Source organism: Rhineura floridana, chromosome 14 (genome assembly GCF_030035675.1).
Source record: "Rhineura floridana isolate rRhiFlo1 chromosome 14, rRhiFlo1.hap2, whole genome shotgun sequence".
NCBI lineage: Eukaryota > Metazoa > Chordata > Lepidosauria > Squamata > Rhineuridae > Rhineura > Rhineura floridana.
Window position 1 is genome coordinate 11072971 of NC_084493.1, and position 24334 is coordinate 11097304.

Consider the following 24334-nt stretch of genomic DNA (forward strand, 5'->3'; position numbering starts at 1 on the left):
GGCATCTGACGGGGCCGGCCGGTGATGGTCTTGCTGTCGCCTCCTGCACACAGGAGAGTCGATCCGTCTGCAAGGCGCGTCGCCTCGGCTGTTTGCTAGCGGCCTGAAGGGGGGGGGACGTCTCTCTGTGTTTATGCGTGTGGGAAGACAGGACAGACGCGACGTTGTCCGAAGCAAACCCGGGTGTCAGGTAGACTTGCACGCCTTTGATCGCCGCACTTCCCCGAGAGGAAGCCTCATTGAAGCCCACGGGGGCTTGCTTCTGAGCAAACTCGAGTAGGGATTTTTAAACCCCTTCCGCGGTTATTTTCTCGTGGATTCGTCGGCTGCCGGCGCTGCAGCTCCGAGAGAGCGCTGGGGAGTTGAGGAGGGAGAGAATGGGGAGTGCTGGGGACGAGGGTCTCGGAGAAGACGACCCGCGTGTCAGGGTGGTCGGTTGAAAAGTTGCAAGGGCTGGCGGACGCGGTCGCCTTGGATTTGTATGGGTTGAGCGCATTGACTTGGTGAAATCGGACGGATGAGATCAGCAGACGTTCCCCGGGGCTGCTCCTGGAGGCGAAAAAGGACGTTTGCGGGTTTGCCGAGGGAGGAGCGGCCAAGTTTTGATCCGGAGGGTTGGCGTTTGCAAGAGGTGGCTGCGCATCAGGAAGAAAGCGAGGTGTTGTTGGGGGGGGCGATCGAGGGGGGGAGGGAGAGTTGCTCTCTTGAAAGGCCGGCTGAGGAGGAGGAGGGGTCAGCGAGAGCCAGCCAGGGGCCGTGCGGACGGCTGGGAAGGTTTGGTGGGCTGACGGTTTTGCACGGGGTGTGCGCGCTTTGGGGGGCTGTTTGTTTTTATTGCTATGGCAGGCTCCAAGGAAGAGGGTTGGAAATCGGGCAGGGAATGTTAGGACCGGCAGGGAGCCGACGGCAGCATCGGGCGCCTGGTTTTGTGCCGGCTGGCTGGCTAGATTGGCTCCAGATTCCTCAGAACCAGAGGCGCCCGGGCTTGTGTTTGCCTGGAGAGCATAGGGCGTGGGCCATTGGTCCATCTTCCTTGGTATTGTCTGCACGGGCTGGCAGCGGCCCTCCGGGGTTTCAGGCGGGGGTTTTGCTCAGCCCTGCCTGGAGATGCCAGGGATTAAACCTGAATTAAACCTTATGCATGGACAGCAGGTCACCCCAAGATGGGGGAGTCTTAACGGGCTGGGGGTGGGCGGGAGGACGGTTGACTCTTTGCAGAGAAGCTCCTTATCGCCGCTTCAACAGTTTAGAACTGGCACCGCAGATAGGTCCCGGTGGTGCAGCCCTGGCAAACCTCGAGAGAGGTGATGCGCCCACCTGTACATCTCCAGTCGCTCTAGGCGCAGCTTCTCCTTTTAGAGCCCAGAGCCTGGCAATCTGGGCAGAAAAGGCTGTTGATCCACACCGCCATCTCCCTCCCAGGATGGTCCCAGTTTCAAGCCAAGCATGTAGGGGTAGTGACAGCATTAGCCAATGCCCAGACAGAGTTGAGGAGCCTTTCCCTTGGGGGTAGGGTCCTTCCTTTTCCCTCCCCCTCCCTTCTTAGGCTCCTCAATTGGGGCAGATGAGGGGGAAGATGCATTAATTAATAAGCAGGCCTTGAGGTCTGTGGGGGGGGACTTGGAGGAGGGGGCAGTTTTTAAAACTCTATGTAGGGGTCCCTTCACAAATGGGCTGCAAGGATCTCAGAGATCCCTGGATTGCTGAGCTTGCAAGTGGCTCCTCCTCTCTAGATTGTGCAGACTTCGCATCTGGGAGCATCCTTGACCAGAGAGGTGGGACACACACATACATACCCATGCACAAATCAAATTAAAAATGACTGTGCGCACCAGGACCAGCCCCATGACACTAGTGGCTACCTGGGTCACTTGGGGGTGGCATTATTTTCCTGAGATCATCACCCGCAGCTCCCTGGGCATCTTATGTGGCATGGCCGGGGATGCAGGGGGGCCACTTCTCCCCAGTTATGAAGCCGTACAAATTGCTTGGACCAGTAGACATGCAGGAAAACTCAGGCTTTTGGGGGAAAAAAACCCCTCTGTGTGTGTGTGTGTGTGTGTGTGTGTCCTAGTATCTCCACCCCACCTGCTAAGTGCACACCAAACTGAATGATTTAGTGGCTAGCCTTGGCGGAACCAGGCTGCTGTTTCCAGCCATCCATAGCAGCCAAGCTCCGGGAGATAGAGGGAGCACTATTACAAGCTACCCATCAATTATGGATGGAAACAAATAAGGGAGTCACTTCTGAATTAGCCCGTATTGTGGCAAGGTCTGTCTTTCTCACTCCCTTTCATCTTCCTCTCCTGTTGAAATGGAAAGAACTTTCTTGTCTTTTCTTTTGGGGGGGGGCTCCCACTGTTTTTGCTTTCTAGGTTTCTAGAATTGCTTTTTAAAAACAATATGTTTTTAACCCTTTTTTAAAGATGTTTTAAAACCTTTTTTTTAAAAAAATGTTTTTAAAGTTGTTTTGTTTTGGAGTATTTTAGGGTCTGTTTTTGTGATGTTTTGATGTGTTGTTAGCGCTTCTGTTTGCCACCCTGGGCTCCTAATGGGAGGAATGGCAGGGATATAAATCAAATAATAAATAATTGCCAGACCTAATACAGCTGCCATTGCCAAGTAATTAGAAAAGGGTTCAAGAAGATCCCATCCCGCCCCACAGTCCCCTTCCCCCCCTTCATAATTCTTGGATAGAAATGCCAGATCACCTGGCTGCTCTAAAGTGGCGATTGTTTCCTTGTGCTTAAGAGCAAGGGCTCTTTTTTATGTTGATTTGACTTGGGTGATTGCACAAGGCAATCAGTATTCAGAACAAAACACCTAAAGGGGCTGAAATGTTGCCCTGAAATCAGTGAGACTTGCTTGCAAGTAAACAGGGTTAGGATTGGCATAGCTTGCAGCCAGAGGATGCTACTGAGTCACAATGCTACAATTTCTGTTTGCCATCTTGCTTAGTCCCCTTAATAGTGCAGTCCCAGAATAGCTGATGCAAGTTTCCTGATCTTCAGATTGTGTGATACGGTTGATAAAGCTGTATTTGCTATACTGTGATTTCTGTTGGACATGTATTAAGCATCAGCGGTGCGCCTCTTCTTGTGAACACACTGATGATTTATTTTATTGAGGGCATTGGTACCCTGCTCTTCAGGCAGTAAGGCTTCCAGAGTGGTTTTAGTCAGTTAAAACAAGACACTCCCTGCTTGTTGGCTTAACAATATAAAAAACACAACACACAAGGGGAAAGGGACAGGGAGGGAAGAGGAAAACAGCAAACTCAGGCACGAGCACTAGGTAGATATCGGGAGGGGGGAGAAAGAACAGGAATAGACTGGAGTATGTATTTTTATTTACTTTTACATACGTCAGCAGTAATGTCACTGATGGGCCAGTGTATGTGTGCATTGATATATAATTTACTACGTAATAAGACTGTAGTTTCTATGTCCTGTGCAATTAGAACTGCTAGTTTAAATATATACATCCTATATTCCAAGAGTGGTCACAGCAAATGCATGCTTACCAAAATGACTGGAGCTGAATGGCTATAAACATTGTCTCACTAATTTCAGGATGCTTTGCTGATATGAGATGTGCACTGAAAATCCTTACCAAGCAATTCTTTGCATGTTTACTCAGATGCAGGTCTCACCCGATTCAGTTTGGCTTACTCCCAGATAAGTGTGTTTAGGACAGCAGCCTTAGTGCTTGGGGGAAAAAAAGTTACCGATGATCACATTTTTTATTTTAAAGTTATGCTGCTGCTGTGTGGGATTGCTTTCAAACCTATGGAATTGTTTTACAAAAAAAATCTTCTGAAAACACTTTCAGAAAAGGTCTTTCAGAGATCATTTGCTGTATGCAGGAAAGGTTTTCACCAAATCTTACTAGTGTTGTGAAAGAAGCTTGGCTATTTTCAGTTATGCCAGGGGGAGTTTTGCAAAACTCAATGCCATATAGCATTCTGTATCTGATTCAGTAAATGAAGCTGTACATAACCATGTATAATTTGGTGAGTGACAGACATAAACATTTACTCCGGCTCAAATAAATACAAAATTTCCAGAAAAGTTCTGTAATTTCCTCCACTTTTCTATCATAAGCCTTAAATGCATTTTATAGTATCTCATCAAACGCTCAGTTGCTTTTTTTAAAATGGAGAGAAAAGCCATTAATATGTAGACATTTTAAATTTATGTTCAAACGGGAAGCCAAAAGTATAAGCCAGAGGCTGTTTAAGAGTCTGCTTGTATTCACTGGCATCTTTAGTTGCACCAGCCACCTCCTTAGCCTTCTTCTCTTACTCTCTGCAGCCTGTCACTACCTGTGCTTTTTAGGCCAGGACAACATCATTTTCCAAACATGCTTTGTGTGATGCAGACATCTCTGCCAGGAATCCAGTGACTGCCTCAACCTCTGTTGCACTAGCCAGCTGGGTGAATGCATCTTTTTTCCAATCACCAGCACCCTTTGAGGTGATCCACCTGAACATTTTTAGTTGAGTTTTGCTTAATTGCTGTTGTTTGGCCACTTGATCTGAGCTGTTTGTTGCAGCAGCAGGACCTGGAACTCCTAGAGGTTTGAGACCTGCATACCATGTTCTTGCATTTCGCTGGGAAGACCTACTGTTAAAACATCCCATTCATTTGTGCATAATTGAGTCTAGAGTCATATGGAATACAATGTGTAGTTTATTTATATACCACTTTTTGGCCAAAAGGCCCCCAAAGTGGTGAACAAAACCTTATAAAACATATTACAAAAAATATTACATAAGAAATAACCAGTAAAAAATATACAGTAAAAATACAATGCAACAAGAACAGAGGGAAAACTTTTCTTCTTCTCTCTCTTCCACGGCGGCAGCTCGGTACTGCTCGAGGGAGAGGTACTCTGCGAAGAGCTCGGTGTTGCTCAGATAGTAAGACATGGGGATGGCCAGTGCTGGATTTACGCACAAGCTAAGTAAGCTGCATCTTAGGGTATCAGATTATCAGGAGCCCTGGTGGCTCGGGAAGAGTAGGGTTCCTTGAAGAGCACCCACAATTGCGGCTGGAGTCTCTTGCAGCAGCTGCCCTTGCTGTTGGGGGGGGAGCCATTGGTGGTGGTGGCGACGCTGACAGCGCCCACCTACTCGATGCCCAGGCACTTGGCAGCCAGCTCATCGTTGTCGTTGGGTTGGGTGGGTGAGACTTGCTGGTGATGAGGTCGGGCGCCTCAAAGATGTCCAGTGCCGCCTTGGCATCACGGTGCTGCCAGTAGGTCATCCAGCAGCAGGGCTCCATGTTGGTCTCGTCCTTTTCCAGCTGGCTCCCATTCTGTAAGCCTTGAAAACACACATATCTGTGTCACAATATCTGTTGTCATAGTCGATCCAAGCAATCATGGCTTGGAGCATATGGCTTTATTCTTTCAATGAATCACAGTTCCGTAACTTAGTTTGCAAGGTGGAAGGCTTTTGAATTCCTGCTGAGGATCAGTGTTGTGTTTCCAGAAGTGGCCAGCCAGCCACATGCCTGTGGAAAGCTCACAAGCTGGGTGTGAAGGCAAGGGCTTTCCTATGTTAATTGTTGCCCCCAGGATTTGCTATTCCAAATTTAGTTATGTCTAATAACAACCATTGATTCCTGCATGAATTTGCCATCTCGTGCATGGATTTGCTTCATCCTGTCCTTTTCAAGCCCTCTGAGGCCACAACCTTGTGGCTGTGAAATCCATAAGTTGGCTGTGCATTGTGTGGTGTGGTGCTTCTTTTTGTTTGTTCCCAGACTGTCACTAGTAAATTTTGCTGGGTAAGCCCCAGTATTATGAGAGGAAGGACAATGATTCTGTTCTGTGGTGGATTTTACAGGAAAGCAAGCATCATGTCCTTCAAAAGCTAAAAACTGTTAGATCGCTTCCCTTCTCCCTGACAACCACATTCTTAGATTTAAGACAAGAATATTGGAAATAGAGTTCCCCATTCCATTCCTTTTTCTGTTCAGCAAGAGATGGCGTCTAGTCCCGAGCTCATCCGTGCCATGTAAAATCTGGGAAACAGTGACGTGTTGTTCTTTTGCAACCTGGCTGTTTCTTAACATTGTTTCTTATCACCATTTTGAGCTTTCTTGGATTGCAAAGGACTTTCTTTTTGGCTCGGTAAAGAGAAAATGAGAAAGCGATTGCATATTTACTCATTAAACATACCTATAACTCTAGTCCAGAGAGTCAACACACATTTCACGGTTGCAGGAATTAATAATTTACCCCAGAAGCAGCTAAGGGATAATGTTTACTGTGGTGGAGTGTGGTGTTAATTTCAGCCTTAAAAATCCTGAATCTAATTAAAACAACCCAAATGTTGCTTTCATTAAACCTACTGGGAGGACAGATGATCTCTCTTTATTTATGCCTCAGATAAGATGCAGCCATTGCCATTAAAATCCATCTAAGCTGTTTTATTAAGTTGTTACTCCGTTCAGTGAATAGCTGCCAACTTCAGGCTGAAAAGAAAGCATGTTCAGATCTGTTCCCATGTCACATGGAAGAACAGTTCAGTGAAAAATCACATTACTAGCTTTATCAAACTGTTTTTCAATACTTGTGTATGTGAGAGAGGGGGGGGCATCTATTTCCTTTTCCTGGCCATGCCTTAAAGCAGCCGTTGGCTCATTTATTGAGAAAAAAATATTAAAAGAAGAGAATCAAAGATGCTTCCATTCCAAATGTCAGTGTTTATATAACAACAAAGATGAAACCTGAGAGTTCTGTGTGTATTTCTTACAGTAAGTGTGAGAACTCTCATTGGGAAAGACAGGAAATGTACAGAATATCTGGTAATTGTTGCATATTATCCTGTAAGCTTAGGGAAATGTGCATCAATGTGTATATATGCCTCCTTTTGGCCTAAGCTATGCCACCAAAGCTCCTTATAAAAATTGCAGTTAACTGCAATTTAAAACAAAGATAAGATTAAAACAAGTCCTGACACACACACACACAGTATAGTAAAACAAGAGTTCCATGCATTAGCAAATCCAACAGAGGGATGTTAGCTAGGCAATGCGTATTTCCCCAGCAATGGAGGAGATCCCTGCTTATGCTTTTACCTGCACAGTCCCATCCATGTCTCTTCAGAGGTACGTGCACATAGGATTGCAGCTCACATGTATGTGTATTCTCTGCCATTTCATGTTAATGTGCACTTTTACTGGTAATTCTGCACATTCTCCAGCTGTTCATGCTCACTGTAGCCTACCAATACATATATCCATATTTGTGCATGTATGGTGTGCTGCTTTCCCTTAACTTTTTCCATTCCATTACGCTTTTGTTAACTAAACTAGATTTGCATTTTAATAACCCTGAAGTGAACTTCTGCCATTCTTTTGACTTGGACACTGTGCGCTGCTCATCCATCATCCTGTCTTTGGCCGCACCAGGCTACTGGCTCTATAACCATTTGGAGAAACCATCCGACTGTGAACAACACAGCTGGCAACAGCCATTTTTCCTTCCACGCCACTGGCAGCATTGTCTGGCTGTGGTAACCAAAGTTAACATCCAGAACGGGAGGTTTCTTTTGTGTTTGTTGGGTTTAGGCCTGCCTCAACACAGCTTAGCAGGCACACCTGCAGCGGAGTGGGGGCCGCAGGGGGAGAGGGAGGTCACATACACCCCATACATTTAAAGCACTCATACACCATTTGGAACAGTCACAGAGAATCCTGGGGACTGTCTTTGTTAAGGATGCTGACCTCGCACAGTTCCCAGCGCCCTTAGCAAACTACAGTTCCCAGGATTCTCCAAGACTGTGCAAATGGCATGAGTGCTTTAAATATATGGGGTGCATGTGACCCCCCTCTCCCCCTACCTGCTGCCCACACTCCAGAGACACGACTGAGGGGCAAGTCCAGATGATCCAGGAAGTAGGATTGAAGAGTAAATAATAATAAATAATAATAAATTTAATTTCTTCGTCGCCTATCTGGCCAATGGCCACTCTAGGCGACTTACAAAATTATTAAAATACAATTAATAAAATACAGTAATACAATAAAAACAATAGATACAACAACAATATTAAAACTGGGTAGGAGGCATTACAATTATATTTTTTCTCAAAAAAAAAAAAAAAAAAAAACAATTATATCGAGTGGCTGGGACTGCAGTGACGTGACCAGACAGAGGAACAAAGAAAGACATTTTCCCCATAGAGACTTTTATTTGTTAACGCGACGTATAAATCCTGGAACAGGAATAATACTCTGCCGTTGTTTAAGGGGGGGGAAATGTGATGTTCCTATATATTAGTGTATATATGGTAAGTGCTGGTTGTTTAGAGTATACATGGTAAGTAGTGAAAGAGGAGGGGGAGTGAATGGGCAATAGAATGCTTGATGATTGGCTGAATGTTTAAAATGGCTGACAGTATAAATGAAAGGATGACAGGTAAATCTGGGTGAATGTGAGGTGGTGAATTGTGGAATCTGGGGGGAGAAGAGAAAGAGTGGATTGCTTGGTGGGGTTTGAGAGAGTTGTTTGCCAGGAGAGCGTGAAGAAGGAGGGAGGTGGAGTTCAGATTAGTATTGAGTAAAACCATATGCTTATGTGCCTTAAGAAGAAATCTTGTTAATCTTGTTAGCTTTGTTATCTTTAATAAATACTTAATTTGGTTTACCAAAGGCCTGATCCTTGGCTGGAGTTTCACAGACCAGAAGGGAGGGTAAGGTAATGACCAAGGCTGAAGGGGAACTGTAACAAATGGTGGCAGCGGTGAAGAGAATAACAATACCAGTATTCAGAGTCTCTGGGAATACTAGTATTGGGATGTTACTGGTGGTTGCCTAGCAGGGGGATCTGTTGAGATCTGTGCTAGAGCGGGGAGAGAAATCATAAGAGAGAGCGGTCCGGACTGGTGGAGTCCCTGGTGGTGCCTAGAGACAGGCAGTAACCACGAGCAGGTAGGAACCTGACAGGGAGAGCCGGGGAAGGACGCATCACACGTGGTGTCAGTAACGGTGGGATACGAACAACAGAGAATCCAGATACGAACAACAGAGAATCCAGATACAGTGGTGTGGCAAACAGAAATAACAAAACAAGATTTCTTGTGAGAGTGACTGGCAAAGAGTGTGTGGCAAAGAGTGAGTGAACTCAAACACCATGGCTGAATACATAAAAATGAAAAGAGAGGAGCTGGTGGAGAAGTGCATAACATTCAATTTACCTCACGAGGGTAAAGGGGTAGATGAATTGAGGGTAGCACTTATAGGATTTGCAACTGCCCAGCAAAAACAACCTGTCAGGGAAGAGACCCCAGAAGGATATTTAAGCAATCCCGCTTATATAGAGTACTTGAGAGAGAAGTTAAGATGGGAGGCTGAGGAAAAAGACAAGCAGAGGGAGTTGGAAGCTGAGAGATTGAAGATGGAAGCTGAGAGATTGAGGATGGAAGCTGAGGAAAAAGACAAGCAGAGGGAGTTGGAAGCTGAGAGAATGAGATTGGGGTTTGAGGAGAGGGAGAAGCAACGAGCATTGGATGCTGAATTACAAGTAGAAAAGTTAAAATTTGATAGAGAGAAATTTCACTCTGAGGAGACAAGGAAAGACAGAGATGGAGCAAAAATAAAAATTACTCCAAAGGACTTTGCTGTCTATGAGCCTGGTCAAGATCCTCAAATTTACCTCAGCACCTTTGAAAAAGCAGCTCAGTTGTGGGGGCTACCTGAAGATAAATACATGCAGTATTTATCAAATCTGATTAAAGGGGAATTGGCTGAGGTATACCAATGTTTCCCCTCAGACAAGCCCGTCACCTATGCTGAATTCAAATAAGCAGTGTTTAAAAGATTCAGACTGGGGCTTGATTATTTTAGAAAGCTTTTCAGAAATTGCCAGATACAGACAGGGAGGTCTTTTGTGGAACTGGGAGCAAAGTTGATGGATATATTTGGAAAGTGGATGAGTAGTGCCAAAGCTCAGTCAGTGCAAGAGGTGAAAAGCCTCATGATACTGGATCAATTATACCATCAGTTACCACCAGAAATAAGGCTCCTGGTCAAAGACCGTTCCCCTACATCTGTGCAGGAGGCCGCAGAGATGGCGGATCACTTCGCCTCCAATAGAACTGGCTGGGTGGGGAAAACATCAAGAGAGTTTAAACCCAGACCATATAGTGCTGGCAGAAGGGATGTGGTACCACAGCGAGTGAGTCCTCCATTAAAATCTGAAGGGCACAGGACACCCCAGAGTGGATCTGTGTACCCTAAAAGTGAAGAGAAATTATGCTACAAATGTGGTAGACCGGGGCACCTACGTTTTCAATGTGAGGTTGCCAACCCCATTAGTAATCCTGCTCAGACAAGGGCAGTGAAAACAGAGTCCAAGGCTTTAGAAGCAGCGAAAAAGGTTCAGTTTTGCCAGATAAACTGGACAGAAGTAACAGACCTGGATTCAAGTCTGAGAGAGGAAGTGAGTGTACAAGGGGCAACTTATTGGGCATTGCTTGATACTGGTGCCGCTCAGACGTTACTGAGGCCAGGTTTAATAAAATCTGAAGAAATATTACCTCAGGAAACAGTGACTATCCAAGGAGTGAGGGGTCAACCAGAGAGTTTGCCTGTGGCCCTAGTGAAAATGGAATGGAGAGGCCGAAAGGGCCAATATAAAGTTGGTATTAATGCCCAGCAACAAGAACCAGTAATACTGGGAAGAGATGTTATGGGGGCACAGGGGAAAATATATGTAGTGATCAGACAGCAAATTGGCAGAGAAAAAGAAGCTATATTAAGGGGGGCTGAAACAAACAGGGTGGAATCTGTTAGCCAGCCTCAGGTCACCATAGCAACCACTAGCAGGCCTGCTGAAGAAGACAAACTGTATCAAGTGGTCTCTGGGGAAGAAGCAGATCAATTCAGGGAAGAGCTGCATAAAGATATAAGTCTGAAGCAGATAAAGGAACAAGCGCTGACCCAACAGATTCCTTTCACTGACAAGCTGAGGAGTCAAGTTGTGTGTGAGAATGGGATTTTATGTGGACTGTGGATGCCTGCTGAGAGAGGGGGTGAATGTGAACCAGTGAAACAAATGATGGAAGTGGTGAAAGAGAATTTGAGTCAAGCTCAGCAGAAGCAAAGTTACTGGTATGACAGAACAGCCAGACAACATGTGTATAATGTGGGAGATATGGTTATGGCGTTCATACCCAGGAAACATGACAAATTACAGGCTAACTGGGAAGGACCATATACCATCAGAGAAAGGCTTGACACAGTGACATATGTAATCACCACAGACCAATTAAACAAAAGCAAAGTGGTTCATGTAAATATGTTAAAGCCTTACCATACCAGGGATGCAAAGGTGTTGCAAGTTACCTTATTCCCTGAGGGAAGTGGGCCTGAACTTCCAGATTTGGTACAGGAAAGCAAAGAGAAAGGAGGGGTAGATCAAGTGGAATGGTCAGAGGAGGTGAAGGAGGAAGTAAAAGAAGAGATTCTGAGAGTTTTGAAAACCTATAGGAATCTCTTTAGCAACAAACCTGGCCGAACCAGTATAGTTATACATTCCATTGATACTGGAGATCATGCCCCAAACAGATCTGTTCCGTACCGTGTGAATGGGAAAGTTTTGAATGAGATCAAAAAGGAGGTGGAAGAGATGCTGGAATTAGGAGTGATCAGGGAATCCATCAGTCCCTGGGCCTCAAGTATTGTCCTGGTTCCGAAAAAAGATGGAACGACAAGGTTTTGCATTGATTATCGGCTAATCAATAAAATTACTGTCCCAGATGCGTATCCTATGCCTAGGGTAGACGCTATGTTAGAGTTATTGGGGGCAGCAACCATTATCTCTACACTAGATCTCTGTAAAGGATTTTGGCAAATGGAACTAGACGAGCAATCCAGAGCCAAAACTGCCTTCAGTACACCAGATGGGTTATATGAGTTTGTGACCTTACCCATGGGACTAAGGAACTCACCAAGTTCATTTCAGAGGCTAATCAATACTGTGTTGCGAGGCATGTCAGATTTTGCAGTGGCCTATATCGATGATGTGGCCATTTTTAGCAAGTCGGTGCCTGAGCATGTCCAACACCTGACAACAGTATTGGAGGCCTTAAGAAAAGCAGGCCTCACAATAAAAGCTAAGAAATGCCAGTTTGGACTAAAGGAAGTAATCTATTTAGGACATAAGGTGGGGAGTGGGAAAATCACCCCCTTATGGAGCAAGGTGGAGGCAATACAAGCGTGGCCGATCCCCTTAACCAAAAAACAAGTAAGGGCATTTCTGGGTGTGGCTGGATTTTATAGGAAGTTTGTGAGAAATTTTGGAGAAATAGCAACCCCCTTGCATGAATTAACAAAGAAGAAGTGTTCTGAGCGTGTGGTATGGATGGATGAATGTCAGAAGGCTTTTGATCTACTGAAGCAAGCCTTGTGCCAAGGACCCATATTAATAGCACCAGTATGAGAAACCATTCATCGTGGCTACAGATGCGTCAGACCTGGCGCTGGGAGTCGTCTTGCTGCAGGAGAGAGAAGGCACCAGACATCCAGTGGCATACCTGAGTCGCAAGCTGACGCCGAGGGAGAAAAACTATTCGTCGGTCCAGAAGGAGTGCCTAGCGGTCGTGTGGGGACTGAACAAGTTGCGCCCATACGTGTGGGGACGAAGATTCACAGTGACTACGGATCATCGGGCCTTGTTATGGTTGCAGACTATGAAAAACCATAACACTATGCTGCAGAGGTGGTCCTGGGCCCTACAGGACTATCAAGTGGACTTCCAGTTCATAAAAGGCAAGGACAATGTACTGGCCGATGGACTTTCCAGGCAAGTGGCTGGGACTGCAGTGACGTGACCAGACAGAGGAACAAAGAAAGACATTTTCCCCATAGAGACTTTTATTTGTTAACGCGACGTATAAATCCTGGAACAGGAATAATACTCTGCCATTGTTTAAGGGGGGGGAAATGTGATGTTCCTATATATTAGTGTATATATGGTAAGTGCTGGTTGTTTAGAGTATACATGGTAAGTAGTGAAAGAGGAGGGGGAGTGAATGGGCAATAGAATGCTTGATGATTGGCTGAATGTTTAAAATGGCTGACAGTATAAATGACAGGATGACAGGTAAATCTGGGTGAATGTGAGGTGGTGAATTGTGGAATCTGGGGGGAGAAGAGAAAGAGTGGATTGCTTGGTGGGGTTTGAGAGAGTTGTTTGCCAGGAGAGCGTGAAGAAGGAGGGAGGTGGAGTTCAGATTAGTATTGAGTAAAACCATATGCTTATGTGCCTTAAGAAGAAATCTTGTTAATCTTGTTAGCTTTGTTATCTTTAATAAATACTTAATTTGGTTTACCAAAGGCCTGATCCTTGGCTGGAGTTTCACAGACCAGAAGGGAGGGTAAGGTAATGACCAAGGCTGAAGGGGAACTGTAACAAATGGTGGCAGCGGTGAAGAGAATAACAATACCAGTATTCAGAGTCTCTGGGAATACTAGTATTGGGATGTTACTGGTGGTTGCCTAGCAGGGGGATCTGTTGAGATCTGTGCTAGAGCGGGAAGAGAAATCATAAGAGAGAGCGGTCCGGACTGGTGGAGTCCCTGGTGGTGCCTAGAGACAGGCAGTAACCACGAGCAGGTAGGAACCTGACAGGGAGAGCCACCACATGTGAGGCGTCCTTCCCTGGCTCTCCCTGTCAGGTTCCTACCTGCTCGTGGTTACTGCCTGTCTCTAGGCACCAGCAGGGACTCCACCAGTCTGGACCGCTCTCTCTTATGATTTCTCTTCCCGCTCTAGCACAGATCTCAACAGATCCCCCTGCTAGGCAACAGGAACCCACCAGAGCTCTGGAAGACCTTGCTGCTCAAGCAAGGCTCAAGTGCAGCAGGAAGGCTTTTAGCTCTTTCCTGCCCAAGAAGATCCAGCTGGTGGAATCCGGAGCTCCGCAAAGTTACTCACCAAGAAGGCTGCAAGCTGCAGTTCAGTGATTCACCACACGGGGCAACCATGCACAGATCTAGCAGCCCCTCTAGCAGCAGTGTCTCCCTGCTCCAAACCAGATATTCTGTTCTGGTTCAGGTGTATCAGCAGTGGCTCACCAGGTGGGGCAGAGCGGCTACTCTGGCTTTCCAGCAGGCAGATCACTGTTGCTTACCAAAAGGGGAAGAGGTGAAGTGGCAAGGAGATCGGTGCAGCGCAACACACCAGCGGAACCAATCTGGTGCTGTGGCTCGCATGTTTGTACTGCACCAACCTCCTCGCCACCTTGATCTCTTCTTCCCTCCCAGTAAGCAGCCGTGACCCTCCTGCCAGGAAGCTAGTGTTGTGGCTCTACCCCACCCCACCCAACAAACTGCTTTTAGGATGTATGTAGCACCAAACCATAGTTTAGCGTTAACATGCATGAGCTTGCTCCCTTCTCCTCTGGCATGGCCATGAGGAGGAGATTGGAAGCATCACCTTCTGTTTTAAACTAACCACAGCTTGTTGTTTTGTCTAAACCTGGAACTGTTGTTAGTTTTAATTATGGTTTATCCAAACAAGCCACGATCATAAGCCATAGTTTGGAGTTGAGTTGTTTGGACAAACTGTTCTGTTCCAGTTCAGACAAAATGACCGACAGTGGTTAGTTGAAAACAGAAGCAGATGCTTCCAGTCTCCTTGTGGCTGCGCCAGAGGAATGATGAAGTACACAAGCCCAGGGCTTGTTCACGTAACACTAAACTGTAGCTTATTATCATGTCTGAAAGCAGCCACAGTCTGCAGTGCCAAACTCTGATTGGGCTTCTCTTTTTAACCACACAGTTTATAAAGCAGCTTAACAAAATTACTGTGTGGAATTAAGATCTGTGTTGCAATAAACCAAATTAAACCCAAGAACTTGGGTTTAAATGTTTTGGAATTTAGGGTGTTGAGCATCAAATCGTCAACAAAAAAAGTGATAGCATTCTTCAAAACACTGTTCAGTAGCTTGATCTGTTGTACAATTGGATCTAAACTAGTTTAAGCCCCATTGACTTAAGTCGTAAGGTAACCGACCAAAGAATGGGTATGCTGTGACTTGCTTGGTGTTATGTTCGGAGACTGAAGTCCCAAATTCAACCCCCCCCCCACTCAGCCGTGAAGTGGCTCCTTCATGTTACCTAACATTGTTTTGCACCAACAGCATCCCAGGTGCCTTACAAAATCTGGAAATCCCCCTGTTCAGAGGACTCAGAACCGACATTAGATAGAAAGAGGAGGGCTGGTGGAGAAGGGATGGGGAATGAAAGCAAACAGGGCAAGAAAGAAATCTTTAAATTGAATCAATCCCTTTACAACCAAGTCATGAAGTCTTAACTGCTTTATTTAACTGTATTGGAAATAAGCAAACACACATTGTGGGCTATTGGGTCACAGTCCTAAGGGCTAATTCACATGTTTCCATAGAATTTTCAAGTCAAGATTTAATGCAAGTCCTACATAACCTGTGACGATTGCATCCTTGCCTCTCCCCCCCCCGTGTTTATCTGAGAAGCTGTGATGTACTACAACTCCTAGTACATATGCATTTATTTTGCATATGCTGCATGTGCATTTATTTTGCAAAGGATTGTAGTTCAGGAGTAGAGCACATGCTTTGCATGCAGAAGGTACCAGGTTTGATGTCTGGCATTCCAGGAGTTGTTGTTTTATCTCTGAAGGAAGGCTAGGGAACCTGTGGCCCTCCAGATGTTGTTGGACTCATCCAGCCCGTGCCATCATGGCCAGTGGTCAAGGATGTTGGGAGCTGCAATCCAGGATCTGGAGGGCCACACGCTCCTCATCCCTGCTCTAAAGGATCTTGTTTCTTGTTAGCAGGTGATGGGGAAGACCTCTGCCTGAGTCCCTGGAGAGCTGCTGCCAGTCAGAGCAGACAATACTGAACTAGATAGATAAACAGGCCTCATATGAAGCAGCTTCTTATTATCTGTTTTGACTCAAAGGCAGTCAAAAATGGGGAACCCATGGCTCATGGATGACAATGAAATTTGGCAGGGATAAGTGCAAAGTTCTACATCAGTGGTTCCCAACCTTTATGAGCACAGGACCCCCTTTATAAGCTGAAAAAAACTCATGACCCCTGTGACGTCCTTCCCCAGCACCACCTGTGAAGCTCTCACTTTGTGGCTACCAGCAGACAGGAACGTCAGGTTTATTCTTACCCTTTACAGCACTAGCACCGATCTCAAAAGATCCCACTGCTAGGCAGCACCACCTGACACTCTAACCCTTTTAGCCAATAGACTGTTCCTAGTCCCTGCCTGGCTATTCCGATACCTTGTGTCAATGGGTATAGGTAATTTGTAAACCCCCCTGCAGCCCCTTGACTCTGAAGCATACAGCCCTGGGTTTCTGTGTGGGACTGGATACACTTTCCTCCGATCCGCTGCTGCCACCGTTCGATACAAACTGTTCAGCCTTGGTTACTTTGCTATTCCCCCTGGTATGTGTATCCCAGCTGAAGAATATTTATTAAGAATAAGAAATAACAAGATTACTTAAGGAATGTTTCACAAGCATATGGTTTCATCTATATTCTGTTATGTACTTGACTTCTTACTAATTGCCTCAGAACTCCGACTCACTCTCAACAACAACAACCTCCAAACACCACCTCACAGCCACCACCTCAATTCACCACCAAACCTCCACCCAGATTCAACTGTCATTCTTCCATTTATACTCCCAGCCATTCAAACGCTCAGCCAATCATTCAGCATTCTACTGCTCAAGTACTCCCCCTCCTCTTTCACGCCACTTACCATATATCTTCTATATAACCAGCACTTACCATATTTACAATATAAGCAGGAACATCACAACACCCTCCCCCCAGGAAGGCAGCCTGGCTGCCAGGAAGGAAGGGGGAAAGCAGCCTTTCTGTGCAGCCTTGCTTCTTTTTGCTTCACCAAAAGCCCTCTCCTCTCGTTCTAAGTAAGGGCACTGCCAGTAGCGGCAGTGCAAGGAGACAGGAATCAGTGATAGTAATCCCCTCTTCTTCCTGGTAGCCTCAGCCTCCTTTGGCATCTGCCATGTATTTTATAGGCAGATGCCTGCCCTTAGTGCTCCTGAAAGATGCTCTGGCGCTTCAGCAAAAGGCTTCCCTTCTCGTTTGGAGCAAGGGGGAGGTGTCATCTGCAGCAGCAGTGGGAAGCAGACAGTGTAAAAGGAGTGAAGACTTTTTTCAAAAATTAATAAATAATTCATTTCTTTACTGTTCACGGCCCCCTCTGGATTACTTCGCAGGCCCCCTGGGGGTCCCGGCCCCCAGAGTGGGAACCACTGTTCTACATCTAGGGAAAAGAAACCAAATGCACAGTTACAAAACAGGGATACTTGGCTCAAGAATACTACATGCAAGAAGGATCTTGGGATTGTTGGAACTGAATCTTGGAATTGTTGTTGATCACAAGCTGGATATGAACCAACAGTGCAACATAGCTGCAAAAAAGGCAAATGCTATTTTAGGTTGCATTAACAGAAGTATACGTTTCCAAATCATGTGGAGCACTAGTTCCCCTCTGTTCAGCACTGGTTAGACCTCATTTTGAGTACTGCTTCCAATTCTGGACACTGCACGTTAAGAAGGATGCAGACAAACTAGAACAGGTTCAGAGGAGGGCAACAATGATAATCAGGAGACTGGAAACACAGGAGAGACTGAAAGAACTAGGCGTGTTTAGCCTTGAGAAAAGAAGACTGAGGGGAGGTATGATCGCACTCTTCAAGTACTTGAAAGGTTGGCACACAGAGGAGGGCCAGGATCTCTTCTCGATCGTCCGGGAGTGCAGGACACGGAATAATGGGCTCAAGTTGCAGGAAGCCAGATTTTCACTGAACATCAGGAAAAAAACTTCCTAATTGTTGGAGCAATTCAACAATGGAACCAACTAGCTAGGGAGGTGGTGGGCTCTCCCACACTGGAGGCATTCAAGAGGCAGCTGGACATTCACCTGTCAGGGATGCTTTAAGTTGGATTCCTGCGTTGAGCAGGGGGTTGGACTTGATGGCCTTATAGACCCCTTCCAACTCTATTGTTCTGTGATTCTATGACCAATGACAATTGGTCATGCCAGCTGGAACTGACAGGAGTTGGAGTCTGACAACATCTGAAGGGCTAGAGGTTCCCCATCCCTGCTCTTAATCGTGTATAAGAATTAGGAATGTAGGAAGCTGCCTTATACCAAGTTGTACCCATCTTATACCCATCTAAGTCAGTGCTGGCTACACTGACTGGCAGTGGCTCTCTCTGGCTTCAAGCAGGGGTCTTTCCCAGCCCTACCTGGAGACACCAGGGATTGCACCTGGGACCTTATGCATGCAAATCATAAGCTCTCCCACTGAGCTGCAGCTGTAGCATGTGAAGAATCTCCTCCATTCCCCCAAACCTCTCCCCTATTGAAAGGTTACACATTGTTTTTGTATTTATTTTTTTAAAAAAAACACATTCCAACCATTTTAGGAGTCACATTTTTCTTTTTTAAAAAAATCATTATTTCATTATGGTTATAGTACCATGGGAACTAAGGTTATCAAGTGTTATTGTCAATGAGAACAACATAAAAATCCAGATTAATGACACTGGAAGTGGGAAACCAGAGGCCCAAGCAAGGAGGTGAATTTGGATTGAGCCAAAATGTTTACAGATTAAATTGGTCCCTTGAAAGCTTTGATTTATACATACTAACACAGCATGATTACCCTTGGACTTTTTGACCCTGATAATGTTAATGCATTATGTTTACATGTTTAAAATCTGCCTTGGTCAGTGGCTAGTTTCCGAAAGAATTGCTCCTCGCTGTCTCTTTCCCTCCGTTGCATTATTTATTATCAACCAGATCCACAGCCCAGTTAAGCTTTAGGTACTTAGAATTAAGCCACTCTGAAGGCAGTGGGACTAAATCTGCTTTAATTTATGCACAAATAATAGATCACGCTGCAATAGGCTGCTTTTTCCCCCTCCCTCTGTTAAAAAAAAAAAGTAAGCAATGTCGATCATGTCTTTTCTTCAAAAGGCATAGTTTTGTCAGCCAGGCTTGCTGCATTTCCCCAAGCAATAATGTCCAGGAACACATTCCAGGTCCCCTTTCTGGTAAGCCACCCCTTAGAGCTGTTAAACAAATGACCCTCATCACTCTTGCCAAAAGGGCCTCTGTGCATGGGTGATGCCAAGAACCCATTTCTGTCACCTTGGCGCCTGAAAGATCCATAGCAGACCCTTTCCCCCATCCCTAAGGGAAAATTAGCAAGATCCAGCTCTCCTCCCCCTCAACGAGTGGAATCGGTAAACAACGTGAAGGGTCAGGGCTACAGCTGCGATACTGCTTATATTGTAGGCAATGGAAAACACAGTTCATCAGATTGCATCAGAGGGAGAGAAGGGAAGCAGGGCTGTTCCATCGGCTCCGCTGAGAGACCAGCTACCATTGGTTCTCCCATAGTTGTCACCTAGTGGTAGCTATTCCATCTAGATCCAGCAGTTGGAGAGAAGGGAAGCAGGGTTGTTCCATCGGCTCTTCGGAAAGACCAGCTGTCTTTGGCTGGCCCTCAGTTGTCACCGAGTGGTGGCCATTCCATCTGGATGCAGCAGTTAGAGAGAAGGGAAGCAGGCCTATTCCATTGGCCCTGCTAAGGGACATACTGCCTTTGGCCTTCCCTCAACTGTCACCAAGCAGCAGCTTGTTCCATCAGGCTCTGTAAACTGTTTCCATCCTGGCTGTCATGATAAAAATTGCAACTTTCAGAACTGGCATCTGAGTTTGCTTCCACCCCCACCCACCATCCCTTTTTAGTTTTGTGGCATGTCTTCTATATTATAAGCTTGAGGGCAGAGACTGTTTTAGCTTTTTATTGAACTGCATGTCACTCTGGGAGCCTTTGAGGCTGAATAGCAGGGTAAAAATGCTTTAAATAATAATAAAAAAACAAATTTCTCAGCAGTGGAAAAGACAGGCTGCCGATAATGAGCAGGGTGTTGGGGAATAAGGACACTTGGTTGGCACAAGGCCCGGACCTTGTCTAGTTTAGTCTATGGTGTACCCTGGTCTGAGCACCCTCTTGGGGTGTGGAGAGGAAACTGCAGGTATACAGTGTCAGCTCCTCCAATTGTCTGGGACTAGAAAGCCTTTGGATTGGACAGGCCTCATGTAAATGCTAGGAGAACCTGGCTTTTTGTTGGATCCACATTATTACCTTCTGTCTGCTGCAGTTCAGATCCTTTCCCCACCCCCAGGTCTAGAAACCAGCCTTGGAGATCCTGGGTTGTGTCAGGTTTGGGGGCTGATATAATCATAAAATAAAGAATGGTGTACAAATGCACACGTCTTTAATCTGTAGAGAAAGCCAACTATTTGTACAGCAGTCTCAGGCCATCCTCTGCTCCCACAACCTTATGTGACCTTTAGGGCATGTCCACAAATTCCCCATATTTAACAAAAAGTATCTCAAATAAGGGAATGTCTCTACATTATAAACTGTTACTACAAGGTGGAGAACACGCCTGGAATTCCAGTACCATCCATAGCTCGCCCTGGATAAAGATTTGCCCTTGGGGATGTGACTAAGGTAGTCGAATGTCTTACTTCAGAGACAACCATCCTCTGTTGGCAGAGCTGTCCAATCGAAGTCCAGTTTCAAGATAGAAGAAGCATAAGAAGGATGAGCTGGAGCTTTGTTGTCACTTATCAACAGTTAGCACCTGGACAGCAGATTGAGCAGGCACACAGGTCACAGTGTTCCTCACTATGGTGCAATGTATTGCATTTTTATTAGAATTATAGAAGTTATTTCTGTTTATGAGCATGTGCGACGTTTATGTTCTTCTTTTGTGATGCATTTCCTCTTTCATTTCTTTGTTTGTAAGGGCTACCCAACTAGGCCCATGTATCCTGTTCAGAGCTTTGGCTAGCAGTGAGGGTCCCAAGAGTACAAAATCTTGAGATTGTTCCCTGAAATCATCAGATGAAATTTAGTTTAGAAAGGGTTAGATGTGAATATCGCGGGGGGGGGGAGGCCTTGTTGTTTGCCTTGTGGCTTGTACTAACTGTTGTGGTGTTTCCAAGTCCCTCCTTCAACATCTGTGAGCTTGTTGTACACTCTCCTTCCCTCCTACTTAGGGATGTACAGTGCTTTTTGAGGTAAAAAATGAGATGCTGGTACTCGCATCTTGATAACTGTGGGTGCCAGCACAAAATGGTTGCCAAGGGCGGGGAAAAAAGTGATGGTACTCTGTACTGATGAGTACTGCCATAAAAATGCACTGGAAATGTAAGAAGGCAGCAATTTCCATTCCAACCTGTATTTGTTGTCTCAGCACTGTTTCTGTTCTGCTGCAATTCGATTTCCACTAAACACTACATTATTCATCTTCATGTCCACTATTTAACATACGTTACATAAGTTGCATAACTGTTTTCGTAACTTGTCACATACATTCGTTTCAATGTAAAGGAAATGTCAGAACAATGTTAAATAGTCATTAACTGTGTAATAAACATTATCAATACAATATATATATGTGTGTATCTTTTTGTGATGGTATTCACTGGTGTGGAATACCGGCACCTTTTTAAAATCTGCTAATGCCAGCCATTTTGTTCTTGCACCCATGGCAACTTTTATCAAGATGAGTACTGCAGCCTCATTTTTTATACACCTCAAAAAAGCCAATGTGTGTGCATAAACACAATCCTGTGCATGTTTATTCAGAAGTATACCTCACTGCATTCAGTGGGGCTTCCTCTGAAGTAAGGGTGCAGAGAATTGCAGCCTAAATGGCCATGACTATGGGTTAAATGATGTCGATATTTGGTGAAGAAGAGAGGCTTACATACACTCGCTTCAGAGATTAGCAAAAGTGTGTGAAATTCCCCAATTTGGTGTCCTCCAGATATTTTGGACTACATCCCATCATCCCTGAACATTGGCTATGCAGGCTGGGGTGATGGGACTGATTTGGAGTCCAACCCCTGTTTTTTTGGCCATAAGGCAAGAGAAGGAATTAGAGATAGCAATGAAGTCAAGAGATGCAGAAGGGAACTGGGAGGGTTTAAGAGCAGAGAATCACTGAGAGGGGTAATGCTAGACTCTGAAAAATTGCACATTTTAAGAGGGAACCTCATAATTAAGACAGTTACTAGTGTTTGGGACCCGTTCAACTATATACTCCTTCCTCTCTTTGCCAGAGTTAAAACTGGAGTAAAAATTGAGGCAAGAATATAATTTGCTGTACCTGCCTTCACATTTATAACAGCAGTGAAACAGTAACAACTTGGACACACAGAAGCCCAAGAGAGAACAGGCTTGGCATTGTCCTGAAGTGGCACATTCACTCCCTAGGACTGGATAATCAGCAAGCCAGCAGAGGAGGCTCGCTTTCCACCGCTGGCCAAGTGCCAGCCTTGGCACTGGCTGCAGAGGTAGCTGGTCTCTGTTATTTTTCTACCTGGAGGAAGAGATATGCAGTAAGAGGAGTGTGTGTGTGTGTGTGTGTGTGTGTGTGTGTGTGTGTGTGTGTGTGTGTGTGTGTGTGTGTGTGTGTGTGTAAAAACAGTGCCAAAAGCTGCCAAGGAGAAAGAAAAAAAGCTGAATTTCAATTGATCCATAAAAGGAACAATATAGCATCTTCTGTCTCGCATACTCTTAATGATTTTCTTCAGGTTTCAGAGAGATCAGCTGCTCAGTGATAATTTCTTGGCTCCAACATGTGTGCATATCAAGAATGAAAAATGAGTCGTTTCTTAATTCTTTGTTAACAGTGGGCTGATGCACACATGCAGCAGAATGGACTGTACCATTTCAGACTGCAGGTTAGGGGGGATCATAGGATTTTTTAAAAAAAAAATAGGTTTGTGTTTTAAAAATCAGCTCCTTGGAAGTAGAAAACAAGCACACAGGTCACAGGCTAGACTAGGACCTTTCTCCTGTTGTACTAGATTATTTTTCTTGCAGGGCATTTTTTTAAAAAAAAATAGAAGAAAAATGTAGCAACTAGTAATCCTCACCTGAAGCCTTCAGTTTGTTATAACACCTCGTTCTGCTGCATGTGTAGACCGGACATACACCACATGCCTTCATAATGGGAGGTGGCTTGCAAATATTTTAGCCCTATGTCTTTTGAACATTAAGATAATCTTGAAAAAGAGTGATCAATTTACACATTTTGCAAGTATTCCTTGCAAGGGTCAAGCAAAAAAGGTTTTGGTGGTTTTGTTTTTTAAGATGAAGATTTCAAAGATGGGTAGTTGAAAGGTATCTATATTCCCCCGTCAAGAAGCACAAGATCTTAACAACAGTGGCCATCAGTGACCAGTTGCATGACCCCATAATGTCTGGTTTTTTTTTTTTAAATAACAGATTAAAATAGAGATTGTTACCAATGTGACCTTTATGGCTTTTACAGTTGTTGAGTAAGCAATTGTAAACCTGCTTCATCTGCTTCCATTGTCCCGTCTAGACCGTTTAAAAGTCTGTGGTGGATGTGGTTCCGCCCTGCTTTTTAAAAGTGTTGGTAGAGGTTTGAATTGAATCAGACTTAGTGAAAACTTACCCAGATAAAAACCAGGTCATTGAATATAAGGAAGGAACTTTTCTTGGACCATTCCATGTGGCAAGAGAGGCATGGGATTGTACACTGGCATTCTTTATAGGGTGGCTACTTATGCATTGCTGCTGTCCAGGCACTGACTGTTGGTGGACACTTCAGGGTCCCTGATCTTACTCCTTATTTTTCTTCACCTTTCAACCAGACTTGTACCAGAGACATTCTTCAAAGGCATTTTCTATGCCTTCAAAGAGAGCAGGAGTAGGGAACCTCCTCCCCCCCCAGCCCAAGGACCACATTCACTTCTGGGCAACCTGCAGGGGGCCACATATCAGTAGTAGGCTGGGCCAGAGGCAAAAGTGGGTGGAGCAACAAATGTACATATTACCTTTGTACAGTAGGCTAGTTTCTGCACCCACCCCTCTCTATCCTCTATCCAGGCAGGCAAACGGCATGATCAGAGCTCAAGGGCACATTCCATCCCAGGCAAAAGCACTGAAAGGAGACTGTGAAGCTGTCTGGGGATGGGTCCTGGCCTGGGGAGAGGGGAGGGGAAGGGGTGTCATCTGGGGAGAATCTCGAGGGCCAGTGAGAGGGCTGCAATTGGCCGACGGGCCTGACATTCCCCACCCCTGAAATGGAGCACTATCTTCTGCAAAGTGCAGCGTACGACCATCTTGTTATACCTGAAAAACTAGTATGTTAGGGGTGGTTTCAGCCTAATTAACACACCATTTTCTAACAGCCTGCCATCAGCAATCCAAGAAAAAAATACCCACCC

At 45.3% G+C, this 24334-nt stretch overlaps 1 protein-coding gene across 8 annotated transcripts in view; it reads left to right on the plus strand.

Moving 5' to 3' along the window:
• SEMA6D (semaphorin 6D) overlaps positions 1–24334 on the plus strand; it is a 414582-nt gene that overhangs the window by 328953 nt on the left and 61295 nt on the right. Inside the window, exon 1 of one of the 8 annotated variants that reach the window (XM_061595401.1) lies at positions 156–190. The exons of the other annotated variants lie outside the window; for them this stretch is intronic. The gene's annotated coding sequence lies outside the window, so the exon portion shown is untranslated. Of the gene's footprint in view, positions 1–155; positions 191–24334 lie in introns of those variants that run through there. 8 annotated transcript variants of the gene reach the window in all.